Genomic DNA, 23,155 nt, shown 5'->3' with positions numbered 1-23,155 from the left:
ATTGTCACGTTAAACTATCGTCTGTAAACCGACTTTACAAAACAACCAATTTTTTTTATTTAAAAAGCCAAGGCACAAGTGCCGGCAGTTTGTTTAATTAGGTGACTGTTCGGTTTCGTTATTGTAGAACAGTGTGGTACGGTGCCCAGGTACGGCCTTAGTTCTGGCGGAGGTCTTAAATTACCAAAGCTTTTGTAGTACTCGGTAATTTTTCCGGACTTTATGTACACCACCCAGTGCGTGCCACGACCTGACAACACATGTAAATTAATTATAGCGCACTGGCGAGTCTTTGGCTTGCTCCGTAAAGTGTTCCGCATAAACACGCCTTGGAAATTTGGTATTTTCAGTTTTCGAGCGTACTTGATTAAATCTATATTTGTGATCGAACGTTTCGGCAAAGAACTTAGAATTTTTTCATTCGTTTCATTCTCATGCCTCGTCCTGATTTGTGAGGTTGCAAGTTGAGCCCCGCGCATTTTTTTTTTTTTTTTACCCATGGCAATGGCTTCCATGCTGGCATTGTGTCGTTGTGCTTCTTTTAACTGCTTGCGCTCATTCTTCGAAGTGTTGACTGCTCGCACTATACCGCTCGTCGCACCGATGAGGACACAGAGAGCACCCAATGCAGGTAAAAGCAACAGGAGAAATCCTACTATAATCTTCTTGTTGAGAGTCTGTAATTTTTTCTTGGCTTTTTGTACGCCTGCTCCAGTCTTGCGTTTGATCTTGCGTGAATTAGTCTTTGACTTGATGGAGCTGCTCGCCGAGAACCCATTCCTAATTTCTTCTTGACATTCATGATTTTGGAAACGCCCTTGGCCGCGATTTTCTCTCCTAGTCCCGCGTTCGACGATTTACTTATATCTTCGGCTTACTGTGCCAATATCTCATCGGCCCGGTGCCTGGATTCCAGATCCTTGATTAATGAATATGCAATATCGTGCTGCTTGCACTATTCGTCGAGAGAATTAATGCCTACGTCACCGCGAGCTAACCTTTTCGCTAGTTTACTGCCGGGGCAGCAGAATCTGTAGCTGGGAATGAGTAGCTCGAAGTGTGGGTTGTTTATCAGCGGGTTCACGAGTCCTGCACCGATTTTTTTTTTGTTCTTCCCTCTTCGAGTCAGTACACACAACTGACCAGAAAGTATAAATACACTTCATTTATAATTTTTTTTGTCAGTTCAATGCAAGTCGTCAAGCAAGAAGTGTGTTGATCGTGCCCATTACGCAAGACGATGTATTTAGTGCGCGTGAATCACGACATGGCTTACTGTTGCCTTCTGCCGTACGATGCATTAAAGGCGGGTCCGTCCAACTGCTGTAAAACGTGCGTTCTACTGAGTTTATTAGAGGAACCAAATGCTCTTAGGTTCGGAAACGTGTACCTATATTCCAAATCGTTGAACAGCCAAAGTATCGGCGCCTGGCAACGATTCTACGATCGGTGGACGGTCTGGAGAACTTTCCGTTTAATGATAATGAGGATGTGGTGCGTTATGGCGAAGCAAGAGCCAATTCCGTATTTCTTTTCGACGATCTCGTGTGCGAGAAGCAAGGCATAATACAAGAGTACTTTTCAATGGGTAGGCACGCCAAAGTGGACTGTATTTACCCATGTCAGGCGTACAGTCGTATTCCAGAGCATCTGAAACTTGAAAACGCGAACGTCATAGTAATTTTTCGCATGGATGAACTTAATTTACGTCACGCTTATGATGACCACGTAAACACCAAGAATACATTCCAGGAATTAAAAGACATGTGCTTCCTTCTTGTGTTGGAAAATCAAGCACGGATTCCTAGTTATGGTTAAGGACTGGCCTCTATATAAGGGCAGGTACAGACAAGGTTTCGATCAGTTTATCATCAAACATAAGTCATAGCATTTCGAAATTCGGCCGATGCAGTCGAGACTTACGTACTCCTATAAAGTCTCACGGCGACGATATCCGCACATACATTTCACTACTGGCTCAAAAATAAGAAAGTGTGAAAAACGAATTACTAGAGTACCTGCTATAGAGCATCCCACTCTTAGATTGCAGTATGGAAGTAAATGTGCGCATTCTCTCTCTCTCTAACACACACGCCGATTGCCGTTAGCACTGTCCTTGTTTCTTCGTGCGTTGTTGCCAAATATCAAACGAAATTTAAAATTTTAATTTTTGGACCATACTTTTTTCATATTGTATAGAATAAAAATACGCATCAGGCAATGCTTATTTTGAATACTTAACAATATTTTAAGTGTCCTAAAAAATTAAAAAACATAACTTATTCGCTGCGAACTGTTTTGAAGCATTCCGATATGTTTCACATCAAAAAAAGAAAACCTACATGTGTATTTCATTCAGATTTTTTTTATTAGTAAATTAATGCCTTAGGACGCCACCGAACAAATGTTAAGACAAAAACTGTACAGGTTTCACTTAAATAATTTTTTTAATATATTGAAATGCATTTTCTCACAAACTGACACATCAAAAAGTGACCCGCGGAAAACATTTTTTCTATTAAAGGTAGATGGGGGACGAAAGCGAGAAAAATGTTCACAATGAATTGAATTAGTTTTTTAAAGCAGCTCCATCTCAATTGCTTCTACAGTTTCCGTGGAAATAGCTGTTAAAGATGTGTCTTATCAGTACAATAGCGCGCGCTGCCGTCGTAAGAGGAAACAGGGTCGTGTGTTTAGATAAGTGGGGTTCTGTCCTACAAGCAATTTCAAATACATGGCTTCCTTAGTCAACAAAAAATATTATAATCAATTCTTGAACATAATATTTAAAATGTATGAAATAAATACGAAGGAATTTAATAGCGATCATGGTACAAAATTTTGAATTATTTTTCTATCCTTCTCACCAAGCATCTTATCAAACATTGTTTTAGACAAAGTTTTGGAAAATAATTATGATATTATTACAATCAATTTAAACAGATTTGATAAGGTGTCTACTAAGGCAGTTACGTTTTTTTGTCCGGTGAAATTTTTTTTCGAACCCATGCAGTTATGGCTGGTCGTATCAAAAATGTATTTAGAAAACATTTTTCGGCATTAGGTAATCCGAGTTATCATACGTTAAAACGGATTCGATATTATTCATTTTATGGGAGTTGTTGCGATTTTTTTTGTTTTTCAAAAAATCTTCCCCATTTCGAACCAATTGTTCGGATTTTTCCCATAACTTACTCGACCGAGAATTTCCATTACCGTATTTTATTTATAATTTTGGGCATGACTTGTCCTAAAGTACGGCATTTATCGGGCCCATGAAAATGTGATATATATACATATAATTATATATATGGGATTTTTAAAACAGAAAAGAAAACTATAAGAAAATTTCGTCTACAATAGGTAGTTTTTATTTGAAATTGACATAAAAGTGGCATTATTACAAATTTATATGTGTAATAGTATAAAATATTATAAATTACGATATAATTTCTTAAAATGCTTCTTGTTCGGTCCAAATTACAAAGATACGCATCTCCTGAAATTCGTAATGTGTTAGAGATTTGGCAACAGCGCGCGCCATAAGCCGTGTACTGCAATCTAAAAGTGGGACGGGCTATAGTTATCGACAAGCGCGTGGAAGTCTCGGATTCTCGCATTCGCGACATGATCGAAGTATTGAATGCACAAAGACATGACGATTTGAGACCTTTCCAAAGTAGTCTGAATTCATCACTAACACACTTGTCAAAAAATTCGGATTTAGCCAAACATAAGAAAGAAGTTTCTGTGAACGAATAAAAAAGTATAAAAGCAGATCTTGCAATATGTTCTCAGCCAGTACAATGTCGGACTAGGCCAGTGACCTTCATCGTGCTATATAGTCTGTCCGTGAAAAATATCTACTTGCTAGAAGAACCAGACTTGCACGTGAATTGGAAAATGAAGAGATATTTAATTAAACCAATCACTAGTCGTCTGGACGAACTTAAAAATAAGGAAGAACCAACCATCACTTTGAAGCAGAAGTTGAAGATGAAATGTCAACTATAAAGAATACAAAGTATGAACCAGATCGAGAAGAGGACTTTACGAGAACAGAGGCCATGTACAAGAAAAAAATACCTAAAAAGGGACACCAAGTAAATGCAATTGTCTATGCATACCTGATATCGTTTACGAGTCGGAATAATGACACGACCTATGGAGTGTACAAAACACATAATTATTGGTTCCTCGGTGCTAAAGAAATAGACTTTCTACCAGGAAATATCGTGCGCGTAGAAGAGTTCAAAACGCGCGGGACTCCGGGTCTGTACGATTTGCTGTTTCGCAGGGAGCCTTTAGTATATTCTCACAAGATTTACAAGAGTACAAAAAACTTCTACAGCTAACCAATGCACATTTTCGCAAAACAATCCAGATAGTGGCGTATGTAAAGACGAAGATCATGAAAAAATCGATATTCTCGCTTATCTCTTCAGTGAACTAACAATACATGTAGAAGGTTTAAAACAGCGAGAAATTGGTAAAAACATTGATTATGTGTATTGGGACGACCCCAATGAATTTTTTGATCGCCTTAGACTTTAACACGCTTCGCTTGGTGCAGGAAATTATTCGCACATCAACGAAATAGTCTCCATACTCGAAAAACTGAGGGAAGCCGGCTACCTACAATGAGTAGAACCGGAATCGCTCACTAACTTCATGCTCCTGCAAGATGAAAATACCTTCCTCGCAAAGTTATAGTTCGCGGAATTGATGATTTATTCCAGGTGGACCTTGTTGAGATGATACCATATTCCCGATTGAATAAAGGTTTCAAACACATGTTGACAGTAATCGATGTTTAAAGCAAGTTCGCTTGGGATAGACCTGTACAACCAAAGACTGCAACTGAAGTAGCCAAGGCCATGGGCAATATTTTGTGTGATAGATGTGTACCGTCGCACCTGCAAACGGATTTCGGGAAAGATTTCTTTAATGCAACCTTCAAAGCTTTGATGAAGAAGTATGGCATCAAACACAACTCTACATTTAGTAATGTCAAAGCCTACATTGTCGAAAGGTTTAACAGAACTTTGCATTTTAGATGTGGCGACAGTTCAGAGTTAATGGAAATTACACGTTGCTTGACATCTTGCCGAAACTAATAGGTGAGTAAAATTCTACAATGCATTCTACCAAGAAAATGAAGCCAATGGACGTAACGAACAATCGTCTGCATCGAACAGTGTTTTCCAACACAAAGAAGAAAGATCCACGAAAGCGTAAAGCTAACGTCAGTGAAATTCTACGAATCTCCAAGCAGAAAGACATCTTCGAGAAAGGTTTTACTGCGAACTGGAGTCCCGAACTTTTCCGTGTGACACATGTTCGTGAATCAGAGCCTAGGACCTACTACATCGAAGATTTGGACCACAAACCTATTCGTGGCGGCTTCTATGCCTTAGAGATTAAGCCTATGTTTTATCCCGATACGTACTTGGTGAAGAAAATTATGAAACGTAGAAATGGATCATCCTACATCAAGTGAATGGGCTTTCCACCTCGCTTTAATTCGTGGGTAGCAGATGCAGAAATCGAGAATTGCTCAAGACTTTAGTAAATTGCCGGTGTTTTCTTTGTACTTGTATTTGTGTAGAATTTATGTATTAAAGGTTAGGTATGTTTATAAATGAACTTGTGTTAATTTATTTCTTGAAACTGTCACTTTTTTGGTATTTTAAATTAAATTACTTCATTTATGCATTGCCCAAGCATCGATTCAATATGTTAATAAATGAGTGTTTTTTTTGGGATGAATATTACATTTTTTCCAAAGTTATGGGTCAACAAATACAAATTTCCAAGATGGCGGTTATAATGGCTTACTGGAGGCTGGTAGTAGAGGATGTTAAGTCTTTTTTAGGATTTTGAATACGATTCATTGAAATTATTATTTTTTACATAAAATTAAACTTTGTTGCATCGATCGATAATCGAATCAAGACAGGAACTGATCGAAACAATCTGTTAATTGATTGCAAATTTTTTTGGTGAATTTTGGAATTTTTTCCGAATTTCTAGCTAAATAATTACACAATTCCATGGTGGCGCCCAAATGACAAATTGGCAGGTGTCACAGTAATAATAATAAATGATTATTGCACTCTAGCGAGTAAGAATTAAACTAACATGGCGTCAGCGCACTCTAGAAAACGAAGACAAGATGGCGTACATGACGTCATACCAGCCGACCATCTTGGTATTAGTGGTGGGAGGTTAGTCTGCGAACGGCTACCATGGAGGAAGGATCTGTCAACGATTATTTTTTTAAATTTTGGCTCTTACCGGGTTCGAACTGAGTACTTCAAGGGATAAGTGCGTTTTAAAATATTATTTTATTAAAATTTGATTAATAAATATTTATAAAAAAATTTGAATTTTTTTCTACATTTCTAGCATAAAAATTGTAGTTTTTCAAGATGGCAGGCGTAACGAAAAGTGCAACGTTCTTGAATCCTATATCCTATATGACTCATCAGTTTAGGTTGGAAAAGTTTTGTGTACACGCTCCAGAAGAAAGCAAACGTGCAGCAACCGATTGCATCAACTCCTAAACATGAAGTTAAACAAGCCTCTAGTAAGTACATTACAAATAAATGCTTATCGCATCTAATTAACGAAATATGCATTTATGTACTTCTGAAAAAAAAATTTGTTTCTTAAGTGATTTTAAAGACTTTTTACTTTCCTTTGCAGTTTCATGCAAAAAGAATCAATCAGCTTGCGGATGAATCATAAACACATGAAATTGATAAATATAACTAATGTTTAGTCTGAGTTCACGGTAAACTTGAGTAACTTGATAAACAAGTGACGTAGCAGGTTTTAACACGCTGAAAATGACAGGTCTGAAATTCCTACCAAGTGAAACAATCTTAAAACACGTTAGGTATCGAGAAACTCTGCCAGGAAGAAGGTTCTGGCTAGACGCTAACTTTGGTGAAAAGAGTGGGACTGAGAATTTGTCAGTTCCAGTTAATACATTTGTAAATGCAAAATGGATCTATTATTTTGTATTATTTCTTGTAGAATTGTTTCATTTTAATCAAAATATAAATTCTTATGTTATTTTATTTTATAAGGTTTGTGTTGTTTTATTTTCTGTAATTTTCCTTGCTTAGAATGGTTTTTTCTTAGTAAGTGATCGATTGAACAACCACAGTGGGTAAAACTAACTTATCTATTAAAAAAATATACCTTGTTTTAAAAAAAAAAACTTTTTGCCTAGTTTTATGAATGTTTTAAGATTTCTAAGACGGAGGCCAAGATAGCTTACAAAATGGTGGATTGTTACCACTGGGGTGGTAACGGCATCACCCGGTTACCTATGATTTTGTTAACGGTATTTATTTATTATGCTTAATTAATATAAATTTATTTATTTTTAGTAGCAGGTAATATATTTTTATTTTTTTCTTCCGAAATTTCTCGTGTTGGTGCGATCAGAACGTACTGACAGTTTGTGAAATTGGTACCAGTGTGACAGACACCTTCGGGGTTTTTCGGTGGAGTCGAGGTTTGCCGAGTGAGGAGCCGACGAGCAGTCTGCAGCGAGCGCGACTGAGGAGAGTGCTGGTCTGGACGCCGAAGTGGGCACATCGGGAAGTGGCGGCGAGGCCTTGCAGATTTGCGGCCGAGCACGTATCGTCTTCGGGGCTAGTGCAAGTCCGAGGGTATGGCGAGAGGCATCACGCGACGCGAGCAGCGTCGGCGAGTTCCCGGGCCCAGGCGAGCACCGAGGTAGCGGCATGACAGCACGGCGCAACACAAAGTAAGGCAAACAACTGCATTATTCTCCACCATGAGAGTTTCCCCGGCTACAAGTCATATTGAGAGTTAAACCAGACATAGTACTACGATACTCGTGTGCACTCAGTCATGGCGAAGAAAGTGTCGTCTTTGATTAACTTTCATTGACTTTTCATTAACTTCAAGATAATAATAATAACTTTTTCGTGGGACAGATGAGAGATAATTAATGGTACCATAAGTATAATCAAGTAGCGCCCTGCGGTAATGTTACGTTAGTCAGTTGGACTCATTAGTGGACTCTTAGTTTCTTAATATATATATATATTTTAATGTATTACAGTATTATTATAAGTTGCATGAATAGTATTACCTAGGGATATGAGGATGGTAATATGCTTGTTAATTGATAGAGCTCGTAACGAAAAGGTGCTCAAAGTATTTATGCAAAATAGTTATGCAAGTATTTGTTTTTATATAGTAAATGTTATTTTTTATTAAACACGAGTTTTTGTTAGATGTCTAGCCCCATAGTCTCCCATGCCACCTTATTACTTGTATATGGTAACTGGATCCTACACCCACGCAACAGGGAAGGGCGACGTTGACTTTTTGGCTTTCCTGTAACAGTGGAGTGTGGAAGATTTTTTGTAGACCCCCGGTGCTTGAGCTATAGACCCGGGGCTACAGGATTAAACTATATATATATATGGTTAATGGCACTATTGCTTTAAAGCAGATAAAAATAAACACTATTTACTAACGGTACACTAGCAGACAAGAGAACCGATAATGACAGTCAAATTACTCCTGTAACTCACAAAATGGAAACGTCGTGTTATAATAAATAAATCTGATAATGCTTAATATGATCACTGGGACGATTGTGATATTAAAAGTATTTATAATAAACAAGCAAGTAAGATGGTGGTAGAAGAGATTGATTACACATCATGGAAAGATCCAAACATATTGGTTGACCGGCTAAGACTTCTACATGGCTCGCTTTGTGCAGGAAACTATTCGTGCATCAAAGAAATATCCTTCATACTCAAAGAACTGAGGAAAGCTGGCTACATACAATAATGGCTTCTTTTACTTGTATTTGTGTAATGTTGAGAAGTAATTAAATATTGAAAGTAAAAATTTAATGTTTTTATTTGTTGTATTCTGATTTCCAACTAAGCCTGTGTGTTTCCGCTACTGTATGTGTGAACATTCCGTTTCCTGTGTGTACTGTGTGTACGTTCCGTTTCCTGTGTGTACTAAGTGTACGTTTAGTTTCCTGTGTGTAATGTGTAAAAATTGCGTGTTGTAGTCGAGTAGACTTGTATCCATGTAGCTTCATAGACATGTAGTTTCGTAGCCATGCGGTCTTTTAGTCATGCAGTCTCGCAGCCATGTATAACTCGGAACCAGCTAGATCCTTTAAGACTCGTAGCCTTGTAGCCTCGTAGTCTCTTAGACTCGTAGCATTGTAGCCCAATATCATTGAAGCTGTTGAAAGAAAAGGCAGTTGGAGCATATGGAGCTCTTGGAGCTGTTGGAGCTGTTGGAGCATTTGGAGCTGTTGGAGCTAAGAAGTAGTCGTTGCACGTCTTTGCAGGGCTAAATGTTTATAAGATTGCTGGCTTTCGCAAGTGATTCTGTAGTAGTATATAAATTGTGTAATAAATATTATGTTTTTAAAAGACTTTGTGGTGTTTTATTACTCGAACCTTACACTTTTCTGGTACTTTTTTAAAATTAAAGTTGTTTTGTATCGGCCAGGGATCGAACCAAGGACCTCAGTCGATCTAATCAATCAGTATACAGAATAAAAATTTATTTAATGAATTTTGAACTTTTCCCCGAATCTCTAGTATTACAATTACGAATTTCCAATATGGTGGTCTTGATGTCTGATAGGATGATGGTAGTAGAGGATTTAAAGTCTCTTTAAGAATGTTGAACGTGGTTTATTGAAATTATTATTTTTTTCATAAAATTAAACATTATTGCATCGATAGAGTATCGAACCAAGGAATGGAGCGGATAGATTCAATCAGTATATTTATTGCCAATTTAATTAATGAATTTTGGATTTTTTCCCACTTTTCTAGCTACATTATTACATGATTTCAAGATGGTGGCCGAATTTCAAGATGGCGGGGGCACCTCGGTAATAAATGATAACTGCACTGTAGCGGGTTAGAATAAAAATATCCCGATGGAAATGTACTCTATAATTAGAGTACACACACACAAGATGGTGTACTCCAGCAGGTGGTAGCTCTTGGTAGCATGTACTGAACATAAAATGTCGGATCCATGATGGTCGACAATGATAAAGTCAAATTTCAAGGACAAAGTCAAATTTCAAGGTAAAGGTAAAATTATAAGGTCAAGGGCAATTTTTAAGGTCAAGGTAAAATTTCAAGTTCAAGGTCAAAGTTCAAGATCAAGGTCAAAGTTCACGGTCAAGGTCAAAGTTCAAGGTCAAGGTCAAATTTCAATTTCAAGGAAAATTTTTAAGGTCAAGGTCAAAGTTCAAGGTCAAGTTAAAATTTCAAGGTCCAGGTCAAAGGTGTGGTGACCAGTTAATTATACTAACATGGTATCAGCACACTCTAGCGGACGAAAACAAGATGGTGATCTCCAGCGGGTGATTTCAATATGGCGGCCGTCACGAAAAGTGCAATGGTGGTTTTAAGGATTTTTTATTATTTAATTAGGTTGATTAATTTTTTTTGTGAATTTTGGAGTTTTTCCCGAATCTCTAGCATTATAATTACGGATTTTCAAGATGGCGGACATGATTTCATGCTCACTGGCGATATATATGCTTTGAAAAAAAAGTGGTGGGAGTCAGTCTGCCAGCAGCCACCACGGGGGAAGGTTCGGTCACCATTTTAATTTTTTTTGCTCTCACTGGGTTCGAACCGAGGATTCCGAGCTCCGTGTCGTTTAAGTACATTTTTTAAAAAATTTTTATTACAATTTCAATTGTTGAATTTTTTTATAAATTTGAATTTTTTTTAATTTAAATCGGATAATAAATAAAGATTTTAAAGATGGCGACCGTAACAAAAATTGCAACGGTGATGTCATAATTCAAAATGGCGGAAAACACAATGCCGGAAAGTTTGAGAAAACAAAATGTCGTCATCCAAAATGGCGGATCCAAAATGGCCGCCGTGATCTACTTGTCCCGTTACGTTATATCCCGTTACGTCGTGTCCCGTTACACTCATCCAAGATGGCCACCGTGACGTCACAATCAATGATGGAGGACCGGCTCTGGCTCCACTACCTGCATCCTGTCCCAGTATGCCCTATTACATACTACTAACATGTTTTTTCTAAACAGCGAAAAAGTTAATCACTTAAAGAAAAATAATAAATAATTATTATTAATGTACCAGCTTTTACCTGCAGCTTCACTCACGTTGATATCCTTAAATAAGTATCAAAAATCATTGCAAAGAAAAAAAAAATATGGTAATTAATTTTTTATTGCGTGACTGGGATCATCGGTATTTAAAAATTCTAACATAAAATTTAGCTTAAAAAACTGAAAACATGCTTTATCGAATTATGTTTCACTATTACAATAAATAAATTTAAATTATAACATTTTAAAAAGTTCAAAGTATTAACGTATAATAAATTAATTTTTCTTTAAAAGACCTTTAATCAAGAGTGTTATTCTATGATGCTCCTGAATACTATAAGTTTTTCTGTCCGGGGCAAACATATGTATATTTCGGACATTGGATACACGCGAAAAGGCTACATATAGTTGGCCATGGGAAAAGCACGGCTTTTCCAAATGCACCCCTGCTTCCTACAATGTTTGCCCTTGCGCTTTGTTGATGGTAAAAGGAAAACTAAGCCTGACGGGAAACAGAATTATTTTGAATTGGAACTGTAGTTCAGTGGGGATTTTGGAATTTGAGGTATGATAACACTTTTCCTTTTACCAATACGTGTTAAAATGGTGGCACCAAGTATATTCTGCCCCAATGTATGATCCGATGCCTCGTTCAATTATATAGTCGAGGAGCAACTAGATTTCGCATATGCATGAATTGTACATTTAATTTTATTTGTAGTTTATGTGAGGGTACACCCGAAAGTTCAAGTGATGATTGTATCTATTGACATATACACCTTCATTTCCCCTTGCACCTTTTTAAAATATAAGTGTTGATTTTATTAACGATATAATTTTATGGCGCCAATATTGCTCTTGCGCACAAACACTGATCACTATTCAGATTTTGTTGCAAGTCCGGGAAAACTTAGGTAATAATATCCACATCATTTTCTACTAAATTAACAAAATTCTCTTAAAAGTAAAATATAACGTTTAGCATCAACGTCCAAACAACCATCACCGAAGAAAATAATCATACACCTTTCCTCAAAATTAAAAACTTTGAAGTATTGCTTTGTGGTGACAGAAAAATAAAATTGAAAAGTGAATTGACCGCTGGTATTACAGTATTATATTGGTAAATAATTTAATTTACTTATATAAACGCCAGATGGCGGTAAATTTCATTAAACTTACTTAAACTCTCAGTCGGACGATCATACATAGCCTACCAATATCAATTTTTTTCCCTTAACAAATATATTCTTTTTAAATTTATAAAAAGGATCCTAGGTCCGGTACTATACCCTTGAAAATATGCGCACAAAATTTCACACTGATCGGTTGAGTAGTTTCCGTGTGAAAGCGAAACAAACAAACTAACAAACTCACATTCGCATTTATAATATTAGTAAGGATACAAAGAAATAACACATTTATAAAAGTTTATTATCACTGGAAATCGTATTTTGACCAGAATGTAAAAATTTACTCTTTAGAATGATTTAAAGTTTACGTCTATAAAAATTATATTTTAAATTTTTTTTTTTCATTTTTTTTGACGTGACAACGTCTAATAAATCGATGAACGCCGGCTGCACGCACGAAAAAGTGTCCCACTACGGATGTCCCACTACGGATGTCCCACTACGGATGTGTCCTGTTTGCTCATTGTACGCATGCGTGGCATCTCTCTTCCACTCGATTGGAACAACCATCGATTTGACTTTTCAATCATATTTTCGTCGTTTCAATTATTAATATTATGTAATTTAACGATCGTTCACCGATTTTCAGCACAATCGGTACGTTTATTCAAAAGTAATGTTGAATATTCAAATACGTTTTGAACCAACAATGGTGTTTTACAGTTACACACAATAATTCAAATTACACCCGGGATCTTTTGCACAATGTTTTAAAAAATATTGTAACACATCATAAATAAGTTTGGTGTATTTGAGATGCGTATTTGTTATAAAATCGTGTTGTAAAAACGAAATAATATTATTCCCCTACCGTGGACAAAATTTTTATAAATGTGTATATAACATCTAAAATAAATATTTTTCAAGTATGGCGTTGTGGCCTTTCGGTTAAAATCGATAACTTCAATTCCAAAGGTTGTCAGTTTGAATCCCGGCAGCTGCGAAACTTATTTTTGTACTTGTAAAAATAAAAACGGTGCACACAACTTTTTAAAAGTAATAAATATATTTGAATTAATGAATGCAAATAAAAGTAACTTTATTAATTAAATTGTACATTTCATTTCACTCCTTTGTATCCATATAAAATAGTGATAATTCAATAAAGATGATAAAATTTTATTCATAAAAGTATGCAGAGGTAGATTTTATCATACAAAAGATATAAAAATTTAAAAAAAATTCCTCCTCAAAGAATATAATATTTATAATGCCTAAATGGTTTGGTTGCAAAAACCTATTACGGCTCAGTCTCAGGCCGAATATATGATATTTCCATTTCTTCTGGATCAATCATTTCATCAATGTTTTGTTATGACGTTGTCACGTTAAACTATCGTCCATAAACCGAATTTAAAGACAACAAATATTTTTTTTTTTTGCAAATTCTTTTAAAAAATTTCTGAAATTAATTCTTTACAAGCTTAGCTGTATAACACTCTTTATCGATATGTGAAAACTATTTTTTATTAAGTTATAATATATAATAAAAATATTTTTTCTCTTACTTAAAAAATAAAAAAAATAAAGTTTTTGACATATGATTAACAAAAAAAAATATATGTTATTATTTTACACACTATTGAAGCATCAAGATAAATTTGTTATAAAAAGTTGTATTAATTAAATTTTTTTGTGTGTCAATTTAAAATGTTTTTGAAGATGTCATTTAGAATCATTCTTTTTTAATTTTTAATGAAATGTTTTGGAATATCGTGATGGAAATAAAAGTAAGATCAATTCTTTAAAATAATATTCTTCGTAGGATTGTTACGTATGGTTCGTACAAGTAGAGGGTCGTAATTTTTTTTATATAATTATTTTAAATTTTTATTTGTATTTTAAATTGGGTTTAAAAAAGGGAAATTTTATAACGTAATGCCAGTAAGAAGAGGATTGGCCATTTGTGAAGTCAACGCTACTTTCTGAATGTCAATGAGTTGAGAATCAACTGCTGTGACACGGAACATGGTAAAAAAAAAGATGGGAAAGAGAAGGAATAAGGGAAGTTGTATATTTTACAAATGAGGAACTGGAATATATAGTCCCTGGGGCAATGATTCCGATGGTGTTTTGGAATGTTTGGCTGACTTCTTACAGGCCTACTGATGAGGAGGAAGCCAGGCACAGGAGGCTCTTCACTTTTGTTCTGCAAAGTGAAATGCAAATTACTTTCCTTCTCTTCCTGCTAGTCATTTCGATGAACAAACCCTCGTCACGACTGGCTTTTATAAGCGTCGAGACTCTTGACTGCTCGCAGCGGGAATCACATCGTCGCTCTTTATTGGCGCGGAGGCTCAGGCACGGAGCGCTTTTACAATCCTCCAGCAATCACGACGCTCGTTTTTTCTGCGCAATGCGTCATAAAGGAATAAATTTTACGACGTGTATATAAAGTCTTCCCAGAATTTCGTGTTAAGAATATAAAAAAATATATAAAAGGAAAGTTCTTCGCCTAAATATAATAAACTAGCCAAGTGAGTACACGACTAAAAAATACACGAAACTAAATAGAGTTAAATACTTAAAACCTAATAGCACATGAATCTTTCTCATAGAAAATTATCTATTTACAACAAAATTTGTTTAAATATTGATCCACAGCTCGATGGCAACTGAAACGTCAACCGAAACGTTGGTGATATATTCGCCTTGGACGCGGCTACAACCTAGAGGCCAAGCAAATTTTGTTAAATACCAACAATATAAATTCCGTATGAAAGCTACTATAAATTTAAATAATGCGAAAATTTATATCCTTAGAGAGAAATAGTATGTTATGATACCGGCGGGTAAGTGAGAAGCCGGACTGCAAAACTGTATTTGTAACATATTGGCTGTGTGACCTAGTGTCCACTATATCTATGATCGATACTTTTTTATGACGGTTGATTTTCTGTTTTATTTAATTTCCCATATTTTCACTTCATTTTATAGGTATTCATATTTTTGTATAGATTTTATTTTATAAAAAAATTCCATCTTAGGTATTTGAATTTTGCTTTGGTGATTATTTAAGTAGGTACTACTGCCAAGACGGTTTCTGGAACGATCCAGTAGGTTCTTTATATGAAAGTAGTTAAATTTATATATTTTTTTGAATCTGTAGGTATTTTTGTAAATATGATTTTTATAGTTACCTTTATGGTAACGTGTTTTTATATTAATTTTTTGCTTGATTGTTTGTGGGAATTGAATTCGATTGCGGTGGTCAGTGACGTATGATGACGCAGGGGAAGGTGGCCAGCGGCGAGGGAAAGGGGGTTGCTGCAGAGCGGTCCAGGCAGACACGTGTGTGCGTTGACGTGCGTACGATGTGCCACGAACTGCTGATACGCAGGGTGAATGGCCGCCTCGCGGGATTTTGCGTGTCTGGTGAGTGCAATTTAGGCCTAAGTAGCTGGCATTTTCATCAAGTTTGCGAAATATGTGATTTTTTTTCGCGTAGCAGCAAAATATCACGCAAAAGTTACTTCAATGTGTTACGGGAGTGTTAACTTCTCTCAAAGGTGCAGCTATAAACGGTACCGTCACTTCGCTAGGGGTGCATTGGCGTTTAGACATCGGTATTCATATGGATGGCGCAAGTTCCTGGTACGACATGTGGTCCGAGTATACAAGAACTGTGGTAGTTGCTGTGGTTTTGGCCGATACGCCAACTACGAGCAGGTAATCGCTAAGCAGCTACAATCAATTAAGTGACACTAGTGCCAATGCTGTTCCCTATTCGACGTTTACCTGCTTCGAGTCCAGTTACGCCTCCCGGCAATTATCTGTTCTGGAAGAATTGAAAAAGATTGTGTTTGTGCCAAAAATTTACTGCTTACTGTAAGTAAACATCAAAACTTTTATAAATATTATTTATTAAAATTTGATTAATTTATTTTTTATGGTTTTAATTTTTTTTCCAATTATATAGCATAAAATTTACATATTTTCAAGATGGCGGGCGTAACCTAAATTACAACGGTGAAGTAATCTTTTAAGGTGGCGGAATGTTCGAGAAAACAAAATGGCGCATCTAAAATGACGGATCCAAAATGGCAGACCAAAAATGACTGCCGGGTCAAAGGTCAAGGTCACGTTTATCCAAGATGGCCGCTGTGTCGTCACAATCGAATACGGTCGCCACCACAGCGGACCTCATTTATAAGGTTACATTGGGTATGGAATTAAAGGGGAGTGTCGGCTGTGATGTATTGTAGGAACCAACAATTGATTTTTTATTTGCCCCAAAGAACAAAAAAAAGTTAAGTAAAAATGGCTATAATATTATGACTATGTTTTGTGGAATTGAGAATGCCAGGGATAGGTATACTGATATGGAAATATGGAAATTAATTAAATATTTGAGGAGTAATGTGATGTATAAGTACGAAGTTATAAAAATGCAGTATGATGCCTTATAAATAGTTTTAGGGGCAAAAAACCGTTTAAATATGCCCTTCATTAGTGCTCACCGCCCAATGAGAGTGCATAAGCAGATAATACGTAGTTGGAACAGGAAGATATTACTGCATAGGTATAGAACAGCGCACGCCTCTCCCGCCATTCTAGTCAAGAAGAAGAAAACGGTGTAATTTTGATTTTTTATAAATTAACATTTTTCATTCTCAAAATTAATATATAGCCAATTCCCGTGCCTAATTTTGAGACTATCTATCAATAATTGAATCAAACTTAATATTATACATATTTTGATCTAAATGCGGCTCTTGATCAGTGTTTCTTGAAGCCCGAGAGTCGTAAATATTATTGTTTTGTTACCCCTTGGGGGAATTTCAAATAAAAGAGATTGTCCTTTGGGGTTAAATTTAGCACTCAATGATTGTCTAGGATTTTGAGCCATTTTTATCAGAATCATCAATACATATCAATGATGAGTTTCTTGTATGATATCTGTGTGTTCTTGGATAACTTTGAAGTGAATATTGAACATGCAGGAACGTTGTTAAGAAAATAAATAATGCCATTTTACTGTAAAACATAAGAAAATTTTAATGGGCTAAAATTTAGGTTAAACTTATTTTTGTTTATCATTGGTCAGAGAGAAATGAAAATGGAATTTTATGAATAGATAACCTACAAGTAAATCCCCTTCCCCCCTTTAATGTATAAGGTGAAATTAAATTTTTAGGCACAAGAGGGTATGTTATCAGATTTTTTCCCTATTATGCCTATTTATGTGCACTTAGGAACAAATTATAAAAGAAAGCTGTAAGTTTTATTTGGGGTGAAAAATGAAACAAATATTTGGACGAGTTGTATGATATTTCACACGCCTTCATTTAAATCTTAACTTATTTTTTTAACAGTAAATTTGTAGAGCAAGTAGATGCCTCAATTTGTGCCTAGTGAGCGGTCCTAATGCAAAACGATGCTGGGTTCACAACCGGTAATGTATGTGAGCAGAACTCGGAAGCAGCATGAACACAAGGATATTATACATGAGGAGGCGTTGTGTGTTTTTGCAGTATAGAGGTTTCTAGATAATTTGCAATACAATACTTTTGAGTTGTGCACTAATAATTAAGAGCTTACTTGCTTTTATTCCCATCAGCGTCTACTGGCTAAAATTGGCCAGGTGATAATTCGCGCCTTACGTGGTTTAATTTAAAAATCAAGCATGTTAAAGGAAAGAAAAATTGCATTGCCGACGCATTATCCCGTATGTTTACTCCCATGTTTTTATTGTCACCATGAAAGAGGCAGAAGAGTAAGAAGAGTGCAATGTGCTGAAATGTTACCCACAGATTATTAAAAATGTGACAGATTGGCAGCAAGAGGATCCGTAGATACAAGATATGAGTGCGAATTTAGCTTGCAGGGAATGAGACTTATTAGGTGCATAACGGGGTATTGTATGGTGCAAGGTAAAAATAAGCAGGAAGTAGTGCCCATGTACTTAAAAAATGTGTTCCTCAAATTCTTTAATGATTCATTAGTAGGGCGGCATAGAGGAGTAGATAATAACTACAACAAGTTGTCCGAAGATTTTTGGTCTGGGATTAGGTAAGTTTGTGAGAATTATGTTAGTGGGTGTCATTTATTACAGTAAGCTAAACCAATGCGTAATATTAAAACAGGTTTCTATGCCATCGAATTATTGGAAAAACTGTGGGAAAGAGTATTTGTAGATGTTTTTGGGCCTCTTTCACGAAGTATTGCTGGTAATAACTGTTTATTGTTTTAAATTGATGGGTTTAGTAGGTTTTGTTTTTATGCCCCTTAGAGACCTAAAGATTAACTAAGTAATTTCAACTTTGAATGACAAAGTACGTATTATTTTTGGTGCTTCTCAGCTTACAGTATTAGACAATGCCATTTACTTTGTTAGTAAGAAATTTTAGAATAATGTGTTTTGATTGAGGAATTGAGCATTTGATCACCGGACCATATTATCTAAATTAAAACATAATTAATAGAATGAACAAGAACATCAAAGTACCCATAACTATTTTCGAAATAATAGCCGAAGAAAATATTATATGCCAGGGAGGCATTTAAAAATCGCGTTTTATATAATGAAACATGACAACACAAAGTTTACTCCTACAGAGGTTTGTATTAGGTGTAACCTTCCTCACATTTCTGAACATTTTGGGGATAGTAGCTTGAATTTTAAAGATCTTTAGTCCTAGAAATCTGGAGTATATTTGGACCCACACAGCAGCAAATGTGGCAAAAGCTATCAAAATATTTCTCACTAATACAATAAAGGTAGGAGACCCAACCCCTACCAGTTTGGTCAGAATGTAATGTGCAAGCAGTTTATTTTATTCCGAAAAAAAATTAAAATTAAAAATTTGAAAAACGCATTTTCAGGGATAGTTGTGATTAAAAGGTTCCTATGTCCTGTTTTGGTTTTGCTAAAAGTCGCGGAGAATGTTTTTAAAACGAAAAAGACTCATATATCCAATATCAAGTTTTTTGTCGAATTATTGTTTTTTTTGGGTTGTTCGCCGCCTATTATTTCTGTATGAAGAATTCATGTGACAGTGATGTTTATTAGTAAGTGTACCCTGGGACTTAGACTGTTAAAATATAATTATTATTTTTAATTACATCTGTACTGCCTGGTATCAAACCGCGGACAGGAACCAAACAAATAATTTTTTTAAGTAATTTTTTTTATGAAATTTGGGTGTTGTCCCAAATTTATAAGTTAAATAATAAACAATTTCCCGGAAGTTGTTTACATCGACTTACTGGAGGTTGGTACATAAGAAATTTAAGCAAATTTTATAATTCTAAAATGATTAATTAGTTATGTTTTCTCTTGCTCAGAACAAACTTTTGGCATTAGTCACAATTTGTAGCAAGCACTGTATCCGAGCGACTCAACCATTATTTTAACAAGTAATTTTTTTAAGAATTAAAATTATTTTTTATGAATGTATAGCTTCAAATTAATAGAATTTCACCATGGATCAACTTTAAGATAGCGGTAGGCCTGGAAAAAAATAATGCCAGCACTGTATAGTCTAAAAATTAAACTAATATGGCTAAATCACCTTCTAGAAGATGAAAACAATATGTTGTCTCCAAGATGGCAGCCTTCAGCAGAATAAAAAATATGGCCGTCATTACGTCATACTAGCTGTCGTAATATTTGCCTTGGATTTAGTGGTGCGATTTCAGTCTGCCGATGGCTTCTGTGGAGGAAGGATACGTCGCCAATTTTAATCGTTTGACCTCGCCACGTTCGAACTGAGGACTCCATTGTGTTTTTAAATCCAAATTTATCGTAGTATTTTTTTCTTTATAATTGGTTAATTTTAACGGTTTTTCAAGTTTGCAGACGATTTAAAAATGATGGAAGTTATTTTTATTAAATTTTGAAAATAATTTTTTTCAAATGTTAAATTATTTTACCATTGAAATGGGATAATATTAATGGATATTCAAGATGGCAGACATAACTAATATTACAACGTTTGAATAATAGGGCATTCGATTCCAATATGGTGGAATATTGTAGAAAACAAATGATGAGAAACAAAATGGATCCAAACTGTCAGAAAATTCTAGAAAACGAAATGCCAGATAAACCAAATTGTGGATCCAATATGGCGGCCGGTGTCAAGATAAAGTTCAAATATTATGTTTAACATCATCCAAGATGGTCGCCGTGGCTTCACAATCCAAAATCACAATCCACATCACAATACACAAGCCGGTACATCGGCACCTCAACCAGAAACCAGTCCCCAGAGCCCCATTCCTATACTACTATTTCGTAACTACAAATGGCCCATGAAACAATAAAATATATTTCTTTGCCACATGTTCCCAATGTTTACTGACATTTTCTGTGGTGCGTAAAACTAATTCTCAGAGTTGGAAACATAATTGTCTAAGGATTCGTTTCTTGCATAATAGCTTAACAGCTGTTGTGTGATCGGTAAGGTAAATAGTGTTGGAAATAATTTGATGAAATTCTTTGCTGTTGAAGACGATGTCTATTTGTCTGGAGCTGCATCCAGCTCCCTGTTCAGCGGGGACTTGTTTGTATGTCTGTCAGTTGTCATTAAGCTGCTGCTAATATTGACTGTAGTTTATCTTCTTGGCATTGCGCGGGTTTTCGTATTCATCCTCCTAATGCAAGCATCTTCTGCGGTCTCCTGACTTTCTGGGTGGCCTTTCTTGGGGTAAAAATGTCCTCCTGACATCCTCGCGTTGGCTTTCCCCTTGCTGATGGCATCCGTCCTCTTGATCGTTTCTGGACCACCACTTCTTGCGCTTGTAAGACACCAGACGTTTTGTTCTGGGATTGCAAATGTCGACCATTTCCTTTGTGAGAAACTCGGTTCCTCTTCCTGTTGTTGCTAATTCATGAAATTTACTGTGACTTGTCTGTCTTCCTTTAGTTTATTAGTTATTAATGGGAACGTGTTTTGGGTTTGGCGATAACTTTTTCATGCTCCTCGCGTGTTGTCTGGCTTCTGTTAAGTTACTCCAATTCGTTGAAGTTGAATAGTTGCTGCCGGAACTCATTAAAATCATGATATGTATGTCAAGTCAACTACAGCTGGTATTTAATTGGCAGTTGGGACAATACCGTAGCAATGAATTCTTGGTAAGTCATATTCAAATCGTGATATCGGGTCCGCTCGTACATGAGAGATATGTGGGCTTCTAGTAAGGTAACCTTCTTCTGATCGTATATTTCGGTGTGTAACTGGGCTCGCAGGTTTCCGTGTACGCTATCACTCCAGTATTGTTGCTCAAAAGCCTATATAAACTGTTGTTATTATTGTATGTTGTTCGAGAGCAATTCACACAGTAATAATTTTGTCCCTTAAATGCAGTGCTTAGGCATTGTATACAATTTTTTTTAGTTATGTTAGATTGCATGCTCTAACTAAAATCTTGTAGCATTTTTTGTAAACATTCCATAGTAATAGGGCTTGTATTAGTAAAGCGCGGAGCTGTAACACTCGACATATGTGCAAACGAACAAGCTCCCACTTCTGTTGTTATTTTATTTTGTGGTTGGTCAGTTAACTACATGTGACCCATGAGGATATACCAGCAGCGAGGCATGTTGCAGGCATCTGTGTGTCTGATTCAGAGGTAGTATGAGTGGGTAAACTTGGCTCTTCCAGTCTTTCTGTAGCTAATGGTAGTGTCAGTGACGACGGATCATCGGCATTGCTTGGTATCTTAGTATGTGTCTTAGTCTTCAGACTGAGCTGTTAAGGTGATGCTATCAGATGTTACAACCTTAGACTCAAGATGTTCACTTGTTTCCATGTCTGTTCTATTCCTCTAAATGTACGTTAATGTAGTTTGTCGCGACATGATAATGGCAGTTTTAGTGACACAATAAAACAATAACACAACATAATGTTTAGACACTCAAGTAAACTCTTTGTTTCTCGCCCCATGTTTGGGGTAACACTCTCCTCTCTGTACCCAAAACCCAATATTTCATTTGTATATTATCTTGACATTACTCTTAATATCATGAAAGATATACATAACAAGAATTAAAAGCAAAGGATCCAGACTGTACTAACTTATATATGTTTAAATCATCAAGAAATATGGCGAACACATCTAACAAATTTCTGTACAAATATATTGGTTTATGTTTGATATGTGCCAAATTAATAACATAATAACAGGACGGAAAATATTTTTTTTTTTACTAAAATGCTCCTGTTTAAGAGTTATGCTTGAAATATCTAACAGGAATCAAATATATTTAGGGGTATTTGGATTTAATTTAAAAGATATGAAATAAATTTTTTCTATTAAACTTTATATTAGAATAGTATTACTACAACTGATATAAACAGAAAACTGGATGTTTTAGAACTTACTGCAACTCTTATTTAAATTAAACATTTAAATATACAATAATCCCTTTTGGGATAAACATTACGATGTATTGATCAACAATTTGCTTTTCAGTTCTGTAATAATACCTATAAGTGACACTGACATAAATATATCACCTTCCATTTATTGACAAATATGCCTTCGAATATAGCTCATTTAAGTAGCATCATACTAGCAATGTTCCATTTTCAATTTCTTAATTTCTACACCCTGTGTCCTGATAGGTCTAAAGTGTCATAGAACAGCATAAACGAGTAAAATTATACATGAACTGCATACTTCACGTTACCTAATTTTAATCTATACAGTAATTTTCTAATATTAAACAATTTCATAAATCTATGGTCAACACGAACAATTTTTTTGTACGAAAATGTAGCATAATTATCATGCTCGAAGAGAAAAAAATATCAGACGTGGTTCTATTGTCAGAGAGCCACTGACTGGTGGAATTGCACAATGTTTATCTACCATTAAAATA

Source organism: Bacillus rossius, chromosome 5 (assembly GCF_032445375.1).
Source record: "Bacillus rossius redtenbacheri isolate Brsri chromosome 5, Brsri_v3, whole genome shotgun sequence".
Taxonomy (NCBI): Eukaryota; Metazoa; Arthropoda; class Insecta; order Phasmatodea; family Bacillidae; genus Bacillus; species Bacillus rossius.
Note: the sequence above shows the minus strand (reverse complement) of the source record.